Consider the following 20,176-nt stretch of genomic DNA (forward strand, 5'->3'; position numbering starts at 1 on the left):
GATCCTAAGATTCTATTCATAAAATTCTTAGTCTGATTGGGAAGGAGATAATTTACAACATGCAACATTAAAAAGCACCATGAGCACACACAGGAGGGCCTCCAACTCAATCTGGGGCAAGGGGAGAATTTCAAGCAGAGAGAACAGGTTGTGTCAAGATGATAAATCATGAAAGGGCACAGCATGCCCCAGCACAGTTTTTATGGGTAGAAATGTAGATGGTTGGGCTGGGAAATGATTTAAGGGGAAGACTATAAAGGGTCACACATGCCTAGTTAAAACTTTGGATTTTAATCTAAAGGTAATGGAGGACTTTAATTAGGGAAACAGATCAAATGAGAGTTATTTTAAAAATATATTTTTTAGTTGTTGATGGGCTTTTATTTATTTATATGTGGTGCAGAGAATCAAATCCAGTGCCTCATATGGGCTAGGCAAGTGGTATACCACTGAGCTACAAAATATTTTTGTTTTTTCTTGGAGGAAGGGAGAGAGAAAGGAATAGAGGGATTTCTTCTGAATTTATAAGTACAGTAGTTTTCCCTTATTCTCGTTTTTGTTTTCTGCAGTTTCAGTTACCTGCAGTCAACTTTGGTCCAGATATATTAAGTGGGAAATTCCAGAAATAATCAATGCATGAGTTTTAAATTGCACACTGAGTAAAATGATAAAATAATCTCACCATTCTTCTCCATCCTGCCCAGGATGCAAATCATCCCTTTATCCAGTGTATACACACTGTATATGCTACCCACCTGTTAGTCACTTAGTTACTTAGTAGCCATCTTGTTTATCAGATAGACTGTAATGACATTGCACTACTTATGTTCCGGTAACCCTTAATTTACTTAATGATGGCCCCAAAGCACAGGAGTAGTGATGCTGGCAATTTGGATATGCCAAAGAGCAGCAATATGCTTCCTTTGAATGTCCTCTCATATCATCACAAGAAGGAGGATGAATAAGTATAATAAGATATTGAGAGAGAAATCTGGAGAGAGAGAGAGAGAGAGAGAGAGAGAGACCACATTTACATTCAGTCTATTGTTTTCCTGCACAATTGCATTGTTATAGTATAGTGTTATAATTGTATAATTTTATTATTAGTCATTATTGTTAATTTATTACTGTGTCTAATTTATAACATAAATTTTATCATAATTAAGTATGTTTTGGGAAAAACAGTATATGTATGGGTCAGTACTATCTATAGTTTCAGGCATCCACTGGGGGCTTGGAATATATCGCCTATTGATACAGTGGAGTTAGTGGTTAGTGTAATAGCGCTGGGAGAAGGCACAGGTTGATAAACATCCATACAGGAAGATATTGCAATAAAGGCAGGAGGGGTGTGGTAGAATTAGAAGAGCTGAACTAGAAATTGTTTCTGAGTTAGAAGAGACAATTGATAGATTGATGAGTTTGGAGGGTGAAAGATAGTCTCAGAGGTCATCTATAGTTTTCCATCTTGAAAGACTAGTTTTCCAAAGACAAAACTGCAGCTGGAAGAGAACTTCTGATGGAGATATCATTAACTCACATCTGGACATATTCAATAAGGCACCTATCAGATACTCAAGAGGACATGTCCTCATGCTGAGGTAAAGATTTGTGGACAGCTCTCAAGAGAAGGGTAGGACCTGGAGGTTTGGATTTGATAATCATGAAGGTATGTATGTTACTATGGTCATATTAGCTGTTGGAAAGATTGATTAGGAAAACCAAACAGCCATGAGAGACATCAGCAATGACTAAGATCCTGGCGGAAAAGGAATGGGCAGTGGGCACAGCAGTCAGTGTTGCAGAGAAGGATAGAGATAGAAACTGACTCACTGGGCTAGCAATTGGGGCATCCTTGGTGGGCTTAGAAAGGACCAGAACCTTCCATGTAAACTTTATGAGGTTGCTCTCAGGGCTGATGGGACAATGTGCAGGCAAACAATAGACTGAAATGCTAGACAAATGTCACATATGAGTTTTCCACGTACATTTATTTCTCCTTCCCATTTTCCACTTCTTACACACTCCTAGCTACTGACTCTTTTCAAAATGTAGCCATCTATACTGTTCATCTGCCACCAGTCATACTGCTGGTCTTCTTCAATTACTTCTTCATGCTGTTTCTTCTGCCTAGAAAGACTTGCCAAACCCACCCGTACCTTATTAGCATCCTCATATCCTTTGGGACTTGGTTGGAACATCTCTTCCTTTGGGAACACTTTCCTGATTCTCAGCACTGGAAACCACCCCTTCCCCCCACCCCACATACCCAAGGATGAACCAAATGGTCCCCCTCTGGTCTTCTGTAACACATCACACTTCCACACTCACCATCTTCTTATACCACAGCTATTATGTTGTCCATCATCTGTCTTCTTAGGAGCAGGAGAAGCCATTCATTTTTCTTAGAAATCCCACACTCTAGCCCAATGCTGAACACTTAACAGAGTCTCAATAAATAGTTGTTGAACATGAAAGAATGAATACAAGGCAGACACCCAGGTGCTGTTTTTCTTTCTCTAACAATCAGAGCACTCAACCTCTGAAGAGTAGTCTTCTTCGACCACTCACTGGAGAAGCAAAGCAGTCCATAGGGAGCTGTGACCGAATCAGCAGACAACACTAATTAAAACATCCAGCCCACGAGTATGCAAATCCAGCAACAGCATGTTAGGGAAGATAACTCCTGATCTGAACCCATCCCCAGAGCTTTTTCCTGAGCTCAGCTGTTTAGAAGCTATCGTCAACATGGCCACTTGATAAAATTATTTGTTTGGTAAGTGTGGGTGAGCATGCGAGTGTGCAAAATCAGGGCAGTCGGGGCAGGAGCTGATGGGAAGTCAAATTGCAGAGGCTTCAGGAATGAAAGCGTGGTGAAAAAAAAAAATCCCTCGGGACCTCATCAAGTTAGGGGTTAGAGAGCATGAACAAGGAAAGAAATAGCTGATTGTTGTATTTCCCTTAGACTACCTGACTTTAATGTTCAATGTGGCATCTGGCCACAAACACAAATTCATAGGCACAAACCTTAGACAAATGATCTCAGCAGCCCTTGGCCTTCCAGACCTGGTGCTTAACTCCTTCCAGACACCAGGTTCAACACAGAACAAGACAGTTTGTTTATTTGGCAGGGAGAGTTGTTGCCTTCTAAGAATCTGAAATGCTGCTCAGAAGAGACCTGGTGATTGAGAGGTGGAGAGGGAGATTTGGGTTCTCATCCTGGCTTGGTTACAAACCGGCTGTGTGAGCTTCTGCAAATTGCTTTACTTCTCTGAGCTTTTTGTCTCTTCATCCTTAAAATGGCATTTCAATTGCTAAAGCTCCTTCTTATGTTATGACTACCACATGCTACTCTTCTGGCTTAATAGATATGGATATGTGGTAAGTTGGTGTTCATTCAGAGGAAGTGAACCACATCTATAGGATCACCATCTTTCAGCCTTCTGGTTTGGATCACTCTTTTTTTCTTTATATCCAACCCTTCTTTTGTCTTGTCCTTACATTCCCAATGTATTTATTTGTTGTTTATCTCTTCTGGTAATTTAGTATTCTCATTGCATTGATCTCCATTTCTTCGGTACTTCTGGGCATTTGAGAGCATCCTAGGTCTATCATGGAGTACACACAGAGAGAAGAAAAAAAGAAACTCAGCACTTTCATGTCAGTGTACCATCATGGAGCTGAACTCAACCTAGCCAGGATTTCCCCCTTAAGTGCCTCCCAAGGCTCCTGCAGGGTAGTGGGTCAGTGTCAGGCCTGGTGGGCTTCATGTTGGATGCTTGCTCTGTGAGTCTTCAGGCTGACTGCCAACATGGAGGCCCTGGAAGACCCCAGCCTCTGCTCTGTGTGCCATGCACAGAGTTAACATGCCATTCTTTTTAGCTATAGAGGGGTGGCCAGACTTTTCAGGGAGCTGTACACCACTGAAATTCCTCCTGCTCATGGAGGGAGGGTGCATTACACTGATAACCCTTGAAGGAGTCCTTTAATTTCACTTGAGTTTCTTTCCAGATTCTTGATTGCTATTATTCTAACAATTCAGCCTTCGTTATCTGTGTTGAAGAGAGTCAGCGGGGACTCAGTAAATAATGGGAATCCATGGGTTTCATTTATCAACCTCAATTTATTCAAAAAATATGCATTAAACACCTACTGTGTGTCAGTCCATCTGCTACAGGCCATGACTATAAAAATAGATAAACCTTAAACTCTGGCATTCAAGATTCTAATAGGAGTAGTCTTCTAAGAGACTACTAGGAGAGAGAATCCAAAAAAAAGAAATTATCTCAGAGCAATGGAATAGGGACCTGATGCTGAAGTGCAGCAGAAGGATACAGACCAACAATTCCTTGGGAAATAGGGCATTTTTTTTTAATCAGAGGCCATTTTAAAAATGGAGGTGGGTCGGGTCACTGGAGGGAGGAAAGGATTACCCCACCAAATGTGAAAATGTAAAGGGACAAAGGATAAAACTGGGAGGAAGATCCTGGTGGCTGAAGCAGAGGTGAAGAGGTGGGCCATGGGGCAGGTCAGACTTTTGACAGGACCACGTTCACACCACGGTGCACTCTGAGAATTGAGAAAGGGAAGGGCAAAGTCAGAATTGTTACGTCTTCTTACATCCTTCTAGGCATTGCTCCTAGGTCGTGTCCTCAGGTCCTCTTTGATGTGCAGGGATCAGTCCCTTCTCCATCGTCAGAGGTTACACTGCCAAAGACAAGTTGCTGAAAACACCAAGCTTTTAAAAACCACAGTGGTCTGGTTTGAACGCGATTTTTACCCCATCAAAACTCATGTTGAGGCTCCATTTGCCAATATAGTGGTGTTGAGGTGGTGGAGGCTTTAAGAGGCTGGGCCTAGAAAGATCGGATTAGGCCATTAGGAATCTGCCCTCATGAGTGGATTCCTACTGTCTTACTGCACTGGGTCAGGTCTAAAAGGAGTGGATTATTTAGTTTCCTCAAGTTGCCATTGGAAGAAAGAGCCAGACCTCCTCTTCATAGTCTCTTGCTTCGCTGCTCACACAGATGATGCCCTTTCTTCTATATGTGGCCGATTCCCTTTCCACTTCCCCACCTTGTGTTGACACAGCTCTGGGGTTCTCATTCGGATGCTGGCACCATGTTATTTGGATCCTTCAGACACCAGAATCATAAGCCAAACAAAACTTTTTGCTTTATGCATCCCCAGCATTAGGTATTCTCTTATAGCAGCATAAAACAGACCAAGGCGCACAGTAAAATGGCCTAATGATACATTTTTTGCAAGGCTGGCATAAAGGTGAAGAAGCACAGAAGCACAAGAGCTTTCTGTTTCTGTCAATGTGGGAATCCCACTGGCTGCTAAATTGGGACCTTGTAAATGAACTGTGTGGGTTCTGACCCATTGGCAGCTCTTCCTGAAGGCCCATCTTGTGAGAGTTGAGCAGACAGAAGCTGAGAAAAGAGGACAATTTTCCTCAATACTCAAAAAAAAAAAATCATACATATGCAGAATAATGACCCTGAGATCAGAGAAAAAGAGATGCTATCAGAGGTGGAATTGAAGCAATGTGCATGTTCAGAGGCCCTGCCCCAGGTTGGAGTGCCTGCTGTTAAGGAGCAAATGGTCCACCTAGGGGAGAAGCACAGCTAAGGAACTGGTAAGCATTGTTTTGGTGTGATATCAGTTAGTTTCAAATTTCATAGCAAAACTTCAATAGAAATAACAGTAATAATAATAATAATAATAATAATAATAGCATCAACCCTTATTATCTGAGCTTTGACAAGACACAAGAAACTCAATTTAATTTTGAGTTTAAAAATTAAATTGAGATTAAAAATTAAATTGAGCTAAGTGACAATTTTGGTTTCATCTTCACAAATGCCTTATATGGCAGGTGGTAGGTACCATTGTACCCCGTTTTTCAGAGGAGGAAACCGAGACACAGAATGATTACATACATGGCTTACCCTCACCTGATAATGAGTGAGGGTTCAGGCTGCAGGGTGGTGGGTTTGGGAGGAGAAAGCCAAGAGCGAAAGACTTGTTCCAAAGGCTTACAACAGGCCTGAGTCTTACTTCTTCCTAGGAGAATCTGGTCTGCTGAATTCTTCTGTGCTTTTATGGGGGGTGGGTGTGCAGGGAGGGGAAGAATGGTCCATAATCAAGACTGAGCATAGCAAACTAGCCCTGCAGAGAGGAGATAACTCTCTACAAATAGCCATGGGGTGAAGTAACTCAGCAAAAATATAATGAAGATTCTCCTCTGAGGCTACGGTGGAAGCCCCGCTCTGCTAACCCCTCTGACGAGTGCTTGCTGATAACTATGTATTACCACTCGGAATCACAGGCAGTAATTACTAGACAGGAATTTAGACTGAAAGGTGAGATGAGAGCGATTGGAGCCAGCGCGCTTTGGTTCCCTCTCCCAGGGTTAATGTCTGCAGACAGAGGAGAGTGGATCCCTTTGGACCTGGAGGAGGGGATGGAGTTTGGAATTCTATGTGCACTATGCCCTCGACTATATTAAAAATTGCAAACAACTCTATCCAATACCAAAATCTGAAATATTCAAATGCTTTTACAAAATGACCAAAACAGGATATTAGAAAAAATAGATCAATTTCACAGCTGCCTCATTAGAACAGAGCCATTCTGAAAGCTCCAGTCCCAGAATGTCAGAGGTTCATCCTGGCAGAGCCCCACAAGAAGACCCTAATCTCAAGTTGGATACCAGATGGGTTTTAAATTTTCATCTTAATTTTTGTTTTCATTTCTCAATTTGGCTCCTATGTGCCTGAACCTCGCTGTTTTGCTTCATGGCTACTGCTATTTTGGATTTGTGAAGTCATTTCTATTCTTAAGTAAGGAAGTGTGGTCAGACAGTGAGAGGCCACAGTCAGGAGTTCCAGCATCTCCCCCAGCAAATGAGACACACAAAGCTAGATCCAGTCTCCCCAGTTTGCTTTCCAGGAGGTAACTGACCCGATTGCCCAGAGGTGACCTCGCAGGGGAGGCAGAGGCTACTTAGCAGAGTCACTGAATTAGCACACCCGGATACCTCCAGTCTCTTGTTCTGTGATAGGAGGAACACTGTGGACTGTGTGGGCAGTGCGGGTGCTCCAGTCTGAGATCCCCAGAACTCAGATATAAGACATATCTGCACCCACACAGACAAGGTGAACCCATAAACATTCACAGCCTCCTGGCCTCACCTAGGGACTGATCATACCTGGACAGGACCAAGTACTCCCTCCTTTGACCCTGAAGGTGATACTCAGCTACTGTCACACCAGGGACACATCCATTCTGATCCCAGGTCTTGCGGGTGCACCCAGGCGCCTGGCAAACCAGCTCACCTCCTTCTTTCCTTCCTGTTCCAGCTATAATTGGGAAAATGCTTTCCTGTCTTAAAAATGCATGGGCACAGAAGATGAATGGGGACTGAGAGCTAAATCCACTATTACTATTCTACTCGAACCTGTTGTTTATTTTCCATGGAAACTAAATAATGGATCTAAACTGTTTGCTATTACTTTAAGGAGATGCTGGTGCACCATAGAAATCTTCAGAAACATTCTGTGTGGATTCATGATTCTGCTTCAAATACAGCCATTTTCTACCCTCCTCTCATATTTGTTTCATTTGAGTTTTTTTTTTTTTTTTTTTGACAAAATATTTTCAGGTGCAAGGACCTTTGTTTGGTCAGGAGTTTCAACAACATTTTTTCTTTATGCTCCTGGAGCTGGAGTGTTGCCCATGATGCTAGAGCATGAACTCTAGGGCCAGCTGTCCCCTGCTTACTTAGGGGAACTCTGGTCCTTTGCTAGCACTCACTCCTTCCCTTAATATTCCCCCCATAAGCAACAAGAAGAGACTGAGCCAAGACTGCATTGGGATCTGATGACAGTGTTAAATTAGCCTCATGTCATGATTCTACTACTAGACCATGAAACCAAGGATTGATACTCCAGAAGGAAGAAAAATTAAATTCATTAAATGTCCATTACATAATTATTTAATCACATAATTTTGCTGTTGGAAGGGAACTTTTTATTGATCATTTATTTCAATCCCATCTTATTACTGTGAAGAAACTAAGAGTAGAAAAGAGTTCAAGTGCCTGTCTAGTTCAAGTGCTCCTGCTTCCCCCTCCCTCTATTCATGATTTTTACATGAAATAGGAGGATTTAATCAGCTTATTTGGTTATTTGGGTTATGCATGTATTAGGCAATTGCTATGCAAATACCAATCCAGCAAAACAGATTGCACCAGATTCTATCAACTGTGACACATGGGAAGACATGGTCCTTGACTTCTGGAGCTCAGAATGTGAAGGCCACACCCTTACTTTCCTCCACTCTCTAAAGGAGCAACCCTTAGCCAAGACCTCCCCTTCCAATCACCAGAGGACCTTTCTATAAGGTGCATCCTCATGATAGAATAGTAATTTCTGTGGGGAGTTTAAGACATGTGCATTTTGCACAATATCTACTGGGGACTTTGAAAAATGTCATTCTTAATATAATCACATGTGTAGTATTTTCCGATGGTTGACAATGATGATCATATGAAGGAATGAAGCCTGGATGTAGAATGAGTTTCTATTGGTGGTGAAGAGGAAATTTCGAAGGCAGCAGAACTCATTCTTCAAGATGATTTCTATGGCTTGAGTGTGTTTCCTGAAATTCAGATCTTGGAAACTTAATTACCAGTGCAATAATGGCTGGGAGGTGGAGGCTAAGAAGTAATTGTACCCTGTGAGGGCTGTACCCTCATGAGTGGATTGACATTATTATCAAAAGAGTGGGTCAGTTACTAGAAGATTGGGCCTCCAATTGTGCTCTCCCCACTCCCTATCTCTTACATGCTCACTTGCCCTGACATCTTCCACATGAGATGATGCAGTCTGAAGGCCCTGGCAAGATACCAACATCTTGATATTGGACTTTCCAGTCTCTAATACTTTGACAAATAAATTTATTTTCTTTATACATTTCCCAGTCTGTGTCATTATGTTATAGCTACACAAAATGGAGTAAAATAGAAGATTAGAACCAAGAAGTGTGGCTATTGCTGTAACAGATCACTGGGAATGTGTAGGCATCATTGGAAATGGGTAATGGGTAGATGCTGCAAGAATTTGGAGGTGCAGTCTAGAAAAAAACTAGATTGTTGTAAGTGGAGTGTTAAGGGTGATTTTTGTGAGTATTCAGAAGAAGAGAGGACATGTGGAGAATGCCTGGAACTTCTTAGAAATAACTTTTGTGGTTGTGAATAGTATGTTGTAGGAATATGAATCTTAAAGGGCTTTTTGATGAGGTCTCAGATGGAAATAAAGTACAAGATATTGGAAAGTAGGGTAAAAGCTATCCCTGTTAAAAGGTGGCAAAGAACTTGGATGAGTTGCGCTCATGCCCATTGGCTTTATAAAGGCAGAATTTAAGAGGTAGGTGGTATTAGGTAGTATTACATTAATAGCTAGGATACCTGGTGGGAGAAATTTCTAAAAAAATATATAAGGGACTTCATGTACTTTTAACCACATGGAATAAGATGTAAGAGAAAAAAAATAAATTCAAGATAGAATCTATATTAAAAAAAAGAAGTAGAATGGAAAGGCATGAAAAGTTTGCAGACTGGCTACATGAAAAAGTGAAAAGGTATGCTCTGAAGTACAAGCCAGGGGTGTGGCCAAGAGACCTTCCACATAGAAGGGATCATCAAGACAATGGAAAAATTACCCCAGACATTTCAAAGATCTTCGGGGTACTCCTCCCATCACAAATCCAGACCTCTAAAGTGATTTCAGGGCATGTACCCATGGCAACTTTTACATGCTAACACCTAGAGCCAAAGCAGGTCTTTGCTTCCTGAATTTCAGTGTAGCTGCCACAACTGTGACTCAAAATAGGCCTGAGGGTAGCTCATGCCATCATTCTGAAGAACTAGTAGTGAGAATTGGTGATGTTCCTATGCTGCACACTCTGTAGATGTGAAGAATACTAGGGCTGGGGGTGAGGGACCTCCACCTAGGTTTTGAAGGATGTTACCAGACAGCCGGAAGAAGCTTGCTGCAGGGGCATATCCACAGTAGAGAACCCCTACTGGGGCAATGCCTGGTGGAGTAGTGACAGTAGGATAGTCCCCAGGACCACAGAGCTGTAAGACCACCAGCATGCACCAGATGCCTGGGAGAGCTGTGGGCACCAGGCTCCAAATCAAGAGAGCTGAAGTGTGGTCTGAATCCACCAAAGCCACAGGAGTAGGATTGCCTGAGGCTTTGGAAGTCTAAGCCCCACCCCAGTGTGTCCAACAGGCAGGATGTGGAGTTGAAGGAGATTGTTTTTTTAGGTTAAAACTCTATCTTATTCTATCTGTTTGGTTTTAGACTGATTGAAGTCCAGTTACCAGCATCCTGCCTATTTTTCCTTTTGGATGAGAATGCCAATCCTATGCCTGGCCCACCACTGTGCTTTGAAAGCATGTGACTTGTTTTGATTTCACAACTCTAAGCTGGAGAGGAGTTTGTCTCAGAATGAGTCATGCTGGGAGTCTCACCCTTATTTGATTTATACAAGATCCTGGACTTTGGACTTTTCAGTCAATACTGGATGAAATGAAGATTGGGAGGACTATTGGGATAGAATTAATACATTTTGTATTCTTAGAAGGTCATGAACTTGGGGAGCTAGGGATAGAATAATATGGTTTTAATGTGTTCCCAAAGTTTGTGTGTTGGAAACAATCTCTACTGTAACAAAGGTGGTAAGTGGGGCCCAATAAGAGGTGATTTGATAGATCAATGTAATTATCATGGGAGTTGGTTAGTTATTGAAAAAGTAGATTTGCCATAAAAACAACTTCAGTCCCTTCTTCTTTTATTTATGTATTTATTAATATTTAGCAGTGCTGAAGTTGGAATCCAGGGTCTCATGAATGCTAGGCAAGTGCTCTACCACTGAGTTACAACCCTATTCCCTCACCTACCCTTGTTCCTGCCTTCTGTCACAGGATGACACAGCATGAAGACCCTTGCCAACCACTGGCACCTTGGTATGGTACTTGCCAGCCTCCAGAACTTGGAAAAATGTATCTGATTTTCCTTCCCTCCACTCTCTTTTTCTCTTTTCTCTCCTCCAGTATTGGGGACTGAACCCAGGACTTTGCACATGCTAGGCAAGGGCTTTATCACCAACCTATATCACCAGCCCTTTTTAAAAATTTCAATTGGACAGGTTCACATTAAGTCACCCAGGCTGGACTTGAACTTGTGATCCTCCTGCCTCAGTCTTCCAAGTAGCTGGGATTATAAGCATGCACTATCACACCTGGATTCTTTTCTTTATAAATTATCCAGTTGGTGTTATTCTGCCATAGCATAAAAAAGAGTAAAATAATAATATTGGGAGTGGAACCATAAACCTACATGAAAATTCTCCTGTCCCATCCCTTGGATCTCAGGGCTTCCAGAAGAAAAAATAAATCAATGGCAAGATGCTTGGGTATCTCTAAAACGATGAGGTATAGTGGTGTGATCCATGTTAAAGAGCAAAAACCTAAAGCATCCTCCTTTCTTTTCTATTTTTTGTTCTTGGCCTCACATTAGAAGCTATACCTAAGCTGGAAGGGATCCCTTGGCTGCAGGGCTGGTCAACATGAGTCGAAGGCTGTTTTCAACTTCTAGCCTCTAGAATTGAAGGATTTCCCATAGAGAAAGATGAAATTCCACCTAATTTGCTCCTGATCTTGTCCTTGGGTCAATAGGCTGCTATTCTGAGACTCGAGTCTGGCTCCTGAACAGCTGGGAGTGGGAAGACTTCTCTTCTGAACATCTAATCATACGGTGTGGCCAGGCTCTGACCTGCAAAAGCCTGGGGAAGAGAGAGGACCAGATGTGACTCCAAGCAGACATTTGGCTGGTGGATGACTTCGGTGTTTATTCTCGTCTGGGCATCCTTGCCAGTGATTCTCAGTCCTTGGATGCAACCTGGCAGGAGGGGTAGAGGGAAGAGGGAGGTGGAAGAGGCTTGCTGTAGGAGGAAGCCATGGAGGCATTTGAAGATAGAGATTGTGTGCAGCCCAGGTCAGGCTTCAACTGTGAATCAGCAGTTCTTCCCGGCTGGTGAGGGACATCCTGTAGCTTTGTGAGAAACAGAAAACAGCCAGGTTCTAGGGCAAGCTTCCACTCAGGTATTTGGAGTCTTTGGAGGAGTCTGGGATGGCCAACCTGGGGCTTCACTTGGAGGAAATAACAATAACAAAACAAATGCTGCCTCATTTTAGGGCCAGGTGTGTCTTAAGAAATAAAAATGGATGAGCCCTGACCATATTTGACTACCGGATATGCATTGACTGGTTTTTATAAAAAATTGAATTTGAAATGCTTTCTACGGAGCATGCACTTTCTCCTTTTTCTCTGTGCCTGACTTCCCTATTATATTACGCCCAGCTGAGTTTAACTTTCATCTTGTTGCCTGGGCCTTGTTATTCTTTGAGCTGTTTGACTCCTTTACTTCATTTGTGAATCCATACAACAACTATAGTGGGCAGGTGCTATTCTTCCAGCTTCTGCAGTTAAAGAAACTGAGACTGAGAGAGAATAGTGATGTGGCTGGGGTGGGCCAGACTGATTAGCATCAGAGGCAGGGAAAACCCTGACTGGTGGACTACAAAGCATTTACTTTCTTCCCATACATTAGATACAGTCTCTGGGAACCTACTGTCACTTCCCCTTCACCCCAATTTCCCAATGTCTCTCTCACTTTACCCACTTACACACACACACACACACACACACACACACACACACACACACCATTGGCATCACTGGATCTGGAGATACACTGGTACATTTCTCTTCCCTCTCCTCCTCTGGCCTCAAGATGGCTTAGAATCCAAGGGGGAAGAACTTTCCCTGACATTTAATAATGTTGAGCACCTTTCATACACCCATTGCCCATTATAGATCTTCCCTGGAGAAATATCTGTTCAATTCCCTTGCCTATTTTCTAATTGGGTTATTTGTAGGTGTTTTTGTTTTGTTTTGTTCTGATTTTGTTTGGTTTTGCTGTTGAGTTGTAGAAATTCCAATATAGTCATCAAAATGGAGTGTAGAATGTTGGGTTTCAGGTATGTTAACAGGTATTAAGTTTTAGTTCTGTTAGATAAATAATTTCCAGATATCTGCTGTACAACATTGTGTCTATACTTAACAATACTGGATTGTGCACTCAAAACTGTGTTAAGGAGATAGATCTCAAGTAAAGTGTTCTTACAATTAAAACAAACAGACAAAAAACAGCAACAAAAACTTCCATGAAGATGAGGACAATTGGAGATTTGAATTAATATTACATTTATTTTCCAGGGTTTTTGGACAAGGAGGTAAAATCTAGTACTGTTTGGTGAGAATCTGTATACCCTTTACCCTTCCCAAACTTTTTACTAAAGATTGAATCAGACCCAGCATTGAAAAATTTATCCTGAAGGAAATCCCAAGTTTCAAGTGCAGAAAGTTAATAGCACAATTTTGTATTTAGCTCTAAGCCATCACTGTGAGGCTCTGCAAGTTCTGGGGGTACTGTTTATGTTTAAAAAAAGCCTTCTCCATTAAAAGTGTCAGGTGCATCTTTGGAGTCTGCATCCCTGTGATCTGTGATGACACAGCAAGTCATCCAGCAGCAGGTAACGTGCAGTTTGGGCTGATGGCTGCTGTCTACTGAGCAAAACGCTGTTGGGCCCAAATTACTTTCTGCACAAGTCTGAATGAGTGACCCTGTCATTCTGACCCCTCAGGCCAATGTCACTCAAAGGTCTAACCTTCCTTATCACTCTGGCAAAGTGTATTTTTCTGTGATGAAAAAGAAAGCATATTTATTTCCCTTCAAAAACCATTTTTTTTCTCTCCATATTGAAGGCCAGGGGTCATTTTCTGGATGTCAGTGAAGCATGGGAAGGCTTAATGGGCACTGAGATGAGGTCTGCCTGGATACTGGGAAAGATTTCACATGTCACCTTGTCAGATCTGGAAGAGGGTATTGCCCTCTCTTCTTGTTCTTGTGGAGGAATTCATTTTGAGGGGCTTATGCATGTTGGTATTCGATGGCCATGTTGTTTCATGGCGAAGTTCAAAGCTCAGGACAGATGTTCAGCTTTCTGACAATTTTCACATTCAAATCAGCCCTGATTTTCGTCTGTGTAGATTTTGATGTTGGATCACTCTCTGCCAATGTCTTTCTTTGGTGATTCCTGCAGGTGAAAAATAAAGCAGTCAGGTGTTCCCTTTGAATGGCCAAGGTATCAATGCTGATAGCCTTTTTCGATTGGTAAATTGTATCCTTCCTGCCTGATTCAGGCCTCACTGATCACCCCTTCTAGGATCTAGTTGTGCCCAGCAGAGGGGTCTAATCCAGAGGGTGGACTTGGTATCCAGAAGGGACAGGTGGAAGATATAATATTAAAAACAGTGATGGAGAAATGGTCATGCCAAAGGAGGACTGAAGTTTCTTGATGGGAAGCGAAAGTGAAAATCAGAACCCAAACTGGGTTGGCATCAAGGAGTTGACCTGAGCATAGGTGTGAATTTGGACAATAAACTAGGGTCAAAAATAGCCATGTGTATTCTTCTGAGAAACTGGAACCAAAATAAGTTCTCATGAAACAGCATGATTTGGTGGTTGATAACCAAAGGACGTGTCTATGTGGTATCCAGGCATCAGTCTAACAGGCAGCAGGATTTAGCCATAACGGCCATCATGTGGCAGGGCCCCTACCTCTTCTCTCCTCACACCCCTTCACCCAGTTGCACTCAATGTCTTTCAGCCTCTCAACTGCCAGCCTCACTGTCAGCACTTCCCTTTCCACAATCTCTCTTTCTAGAACATTTTAATCCCAACCTCATCACTTCTTTATTTTAGGCATGGCTCACTTTCTCTAGAAAACCATCACTGACCACCTTTCCCTCCTCAGTTTTGGCTAAATGCTTCCTCCCAGTGTCCTCCTAGCTGTACTTGATCTATCCAAGCATTTCTCCCAACTTTTTACAATTGCTTATTCATTGTTAGTCTCCTACAGACTGTAAGTATCCAGAAGGCAGGGACCATGTTTATATTGCTCTTCCCCATTCTTATACCTAGGAAAGTGCCTGCCCTCAGTAAATAGCAAATAGAATTTCATTTATTCCTGAGACACATTATTTCCCTTACTCTGAAGAGAAAATCAAACATTGTTTCTCATAAGAAAGAGCAAGGTTAGCACTATAAATGATCACTGTATTGTCCAAATGAATTAATCTTGTCTTCTCAGCAGTCTGCAAGTCCCTTGAAGATAGAAACTATGTTTTCTCCTCTCTTCCTCCCCCAAACACTATCTCCTTTCACAAAACCCATCATAGAGTTGGACCTACGATAGATGCTCAATTAAAAAATGTGTCAGATTTCAATGCTTAGCTTTTGAAAAAGAGGGATGATCTCTCCTTTAACACATCAAATAATATGCTTCAAAACTTGTCTGTGTAAAATCAGACAAAATTCCTTTTTAAAATGAGAAAACGAGACTTGAATAGGTCTTGCCCTCTTTCTTTCCCCACAGAAGATGAAGCAGACATTTCATTCAGTTGGAGATGCTGTCTGCAGCAAATAACCCTTGGGATTTGAGAGGATTATTTGGCCACTGGAGGGCTCTTCCGTTTTCCCATGTAATGCAATTGAAGCCTATTCAGAATGACTGAATAATTAATGCCACATTGTACAAAGTGTGCTCCCCAGCTCCTATCACAATTTCTTTAAATGCAGAATTTCAAGAAGACCAGACTTAATTTACTGTGTGTTTTGCTTCTTCAACAAAAACATGAGATGAATAATTTCCCCACATCATGGCTTTACATTTCCTCATAAATAGGGCATCTGTTAGCATGGATTATTATGTATGCAATACTAACGTAATGAGGTTCAAACACTCACCCAAAAAAACTAATTTTTTTTAAAGGGAATGACTCATGGAAAAATAAGAACAAGAATCAATGGAGAAAAGTGATAAGGAAAATCTGATAAAGACAAGAAGTTAAGAGTAGAATAGGAGTAAGCATGATACTTCAGGGTACCACTGAGAATGGGTACCAATGGTTCCACAGCATTTATTATGGGCCTACTGTATATTGAGCATTGTGATAGCTACTGGGTGTACAAATACCAGCTAGTGATAGTTTCAATGACAGCCAGTCCCACTAAGGATCTTGAATTTGTCTTGTTCACTACTAACTCTAGAACCTGAGATCAGAGCCTGGCATACAGTAGGTATGCAATAATGTTAAATAGGTAATATTTATTGAGTACCTTATAGATGCTTTAGATTATTTTTAAAGCTTTTCATCTCTAATACTCATTATACTCTAAAGTTAGTAATACTTCTATCTTTATTTTACATAGAGAAAATTGAGAATAAGTGGCATTAATTAAGTTACCCAAGGTCACTAGAAATGGATTTTAAACCAAAATCTGTCTGACATCAAGTTTGGTATAAAATATGTGCTTCCAATCATTAAGCTATGCTCCATATAGATGATAGTCTTACAATCTGTGCATTCACACCTAGTACCAGAAATAAATGTGCAAGCAAGTAGCCAAAATAAAAATAATATAATTGGAGAAAGACACTTCTGTTGTATCATTTATCTGCCTAGAGAATTTTGGAAAGACTTCATATAGGAATTAAAGTTTGATCTAGTTCACAAAGATGATGTGAAGCAGAGCCACAGCTGATCCTTTAAGACACGTATCATGGGTGAAGTATAGACTATTATTGCTTTGGATTTGGGGGGATCATTTGTTACTCACAATGACCTATATTATCCTGACTGCTATACCATGATAACCGAGCTTCTTTCAAAGTGTGGTAAAGGGTAATCATATATTTTCACTTTTTGAAGTTAAATAAACACACAGACATAGAAGATTGTGTAGCACGATAGTTTTTATAAGCTTAGTGTACTCACTCACATAGAACAATTACAACAATAAAAATCTAGAATTTTATCTGCATCTTGGTAGCCTCATACACACCTGTATTAGTTTCCAATAGCTGCTATATCAAATTAAGAAGAACTGTGCACTTAAAACAACAGAAATTTACTCACTTTATAGTTCTGAAGGCAAGATGTCTGAAATCAACACATTAGTAGGGTAAGCTCCTTCTGCCGAGTTTGAGGGACACTTCCGTGCCTCCCTCTTAGCTTTTGGTAGATTTTGGCAACTTAGCTTATCAATACATTGCTCCAATTTCTGCTCCATCTTCACATGGTCCTTTCCTCTGTGGGTCTCAAAAATCTCTCTCTCCTTTGTTTTATAAGAACAGAAGTCAGCATTTGGGCCCACCTGAAATCTAAGACGATCTCATCTTGAGAGCCATGTGTTCATCAGCTTCTTGTTGCTTTGACAAAACACCTGAGATAATCAATTGAGAAGCAGGATAGGCTTTGGCTCACAGTTTTGAAATTCTTAGTCCTTGCTTTGTTTGACTCATTGCTTTTGGGCCTGTGGAAAGGCTGCATATCCTGACAGAAGCACATGGTAGAGGAGGCTGCTCATCCCACAGAAGCCAGGAAGTGAAAGAAAAAGGGACAAAAAGTGGGCTGAAGTTTTAATATCCTCTTCCAGGGCATGACCCCAATGACCTCACTTCCTTCTATTGGGCACTACCTTCTAAAGGTTTTACCACCTCCCAGTAGTGCCACAGGCTGGCTACCATACCTTTAACACAGGGCCTCTGTAGACACTTAAGATCCAAATTATAGCAACCCTTAACTTACTTACATCATTTTTAAAAAACCTTATTTCCAAATAGCTCACCTTTAAAAAGTACCTATGGTGTGGCGGGGGGGTGGGGGGCACAATTTAATCCATTACAGGCTCCTAATCACCACCCTCCTCCAGGCTAATGATGTTCTATTTCACCTGCTTTTCAACTTCACACAAATAGAAGACTATAACTTGTACTATTTTATGTTTGAACTTTTTTTTCCTCAAAATTATATTGTGAGATTCATTTTACTTTTGCATATAGCTCTAAAATTTATTATCATTGCTATATAGTATTTCCTTTATCCATCATAGTGTTAGGGCCATTTATGTAGTTTTGAGTTTGGTGTTATTACAAACAATGCGGCTCTGAATATCTTTGCACATTTTTAAAAGGACAGCTTGTTCATGAATTTATGTGGGAAACACATCCAGGAGAGAAACTGCAAAGGCACTGAGAATACGCATGGTCTGTTTAGTAGAACTGCCAATCAGTTTTGCAATGTGGTTATACAAGACATTGGACGGTTTTAAACACAGGAGAGGCATGATCTGATTAATGCATTTAAAAATTCACTGGCTGCAGGGATACAATGGCACAGAGATTTAGCTTCAACATAATATTCACAAAGGAAAGTAGTAGGAAGCAAAGTTGAAAGAAAGCTGCGATCAGAGTGGACAGTGTTTCCTAACTTGCAGCCTATAATTGTGGTCTCTTTTTGTTAGGAAGAAAGAGACATTTTTAAAAGTAAGAGAATGGGGCTGGTGGGGTAGCTAGTGGTAGAACACTTACCTAGGATGCATGAGGCCCTGGGTTCCATCCTCAGCACTACAAGAAAAAATGTCAGAGAATGGCATTATTATATTCATTCTTCCAGAAGATGGATGAAAACCTGTTAAAAGAGGAAATTAGACCTTGAGGGGGGTGATCCCATGATTGTCATGAGAGGATACAGAATAAGATGGGAAGATGGGAGGAATGTCACTTAGTGGAGCACACAGATCCTGGCATCTCTCCCATGTGCTGTGTAGAAGAGATGGAAGATTAATTGGTACCTTTTAGTAAAGAATACTTTGGCTGGGCGCAGTGGCACACGCCTGTAATCCCAGCAGCTCTAGAGCCTGGGGCAGGAGGATCGTGAGTTCAAAGCCAATCTCAGCAACAGTGAGGCACTAGGCAACTCAGTGAGACCCTGTCTTTAAATAAAATACAAAAGATGGCTGGAGATGTGGCTCAGTGGTTGAGTGCCCCTAAGTTGTCTGGGGGCAGCGAGACAGTGAAATAGACTCAATCTGCCATTCTCATACCCATGTTCTACATGTGGCCTGGTAGATGTTGGAATGTCTGCAGTCCTGGCTACACCTACCAAAGACTTTCACTGTGGGCCAATGGGTAGCTCTGTGTTATGAACATGTGCCTCTGTCTGCATTGAACAGACTCCTGAAGCCACCTACAAATGTGTTCTCATCACTGTATTCTTAAATGTAAAAAAGAAGAGAAAATTGAATCTGAAATCATTCTGAATTTAATAAAAATGTTTATTAACCCACAAAGTCTCAGCAAGTTGTTAATTTGATTAATGACACATGTCAAGGGAAATGATTGGGAGAAGGAAACACTTGATCAAAGTGCTGGGGTGTCAGGGAAGATGATGGTGGAGAACATTTCAACTGGGTTTTGAAGAATGAGCAGGAGTTCTTAGAAGGAGAAAGGCCTGGGGAATTGAGCCTGGAGAGTGACTGTAGGTGAAGGCAAGGAAGGAGGAAGTTCATTCCCAGCAGAAGAAACAGCACTCGTAGATACCAAGGGATGCAAGATAATAGGCAACAGGCATTGTTCATACCGTGTGCCAAGCATTTGCTAAGGACTAAGTCAGGCTTACTCCTTGGATCTTGCCCACAATCCAACAAGGCCAGAACACTTATTATCTTCATTTTATAGATGGAAAAACAGAGCCTCAAAGCAGCCTAGCTACTTAACCCAAGGACACAGCTCCTAGGAGATAGAAACAGATCAGAGATTCTGACACTAGGTCCCAGGCACTAGTCAGTGAGACTCCTCTACCCTGAGAAAGCAGTTGGAATTGGTGGGGGCACTGAGGTGGGCAGCTTGGGGCCTTCTCCTGATGAAGTCATGTCAGGCAAACTCTTTATTCTCAGCCTGATGCCTGGCAGCAGATGATTTTTCAAAATTCTCTTCCAGCTTGAGCCCAGAGAAATAGGAATACCACTTTAAGATTTTGAAAAACACTGGTGACATTTACCTATGTTGTTACATAGGAATAAAAATAGCCCCTCCTGCCCTCCTCATTTAACCCCTTCTCTTTAGCTCAACATCCCTCAATTTTGCCCCTGTTCCATTTTCCCCCCTTTGAAGATGCATCAGGTCTCAAGT

The 20,176-nt window shown here is 41.5% G+C and overlaps 1 long non-coding RNA gene across 1 annotated transcript; it reads right to left on the bottom strand.

Moving 5' to 3' along the window:
• Positions 1 to 13,326: 13,326 nt before the first annotated feature.
• Positions 13,327 to 18,668, bottom strand: LOC308640888. Its single transcript, XR_014020374.1, has 2 exons — positions 18,575 to 18,668; positions 13,327 to 14,236 (listed from the first exon to the last, which is right to left on the bottom strand). It is a non-coding gene; the product is annotated as an uncharacterized lncRNA (long non-coding RNA).
• Positions 18,669 to 20,176: the final 1,508 nt, after the last annotated feature.

This window comes from Spermophilus citellus (assembly GCF_964194105.1).
Source record: "Spermophilus citellus genome assembly, chromosome: 2".
NCBI lineage: Eukaryota > Metazoa > Chordata > Mammalia > Rodentia > Sciuridae > Spermophilus > Spermophilus citellus.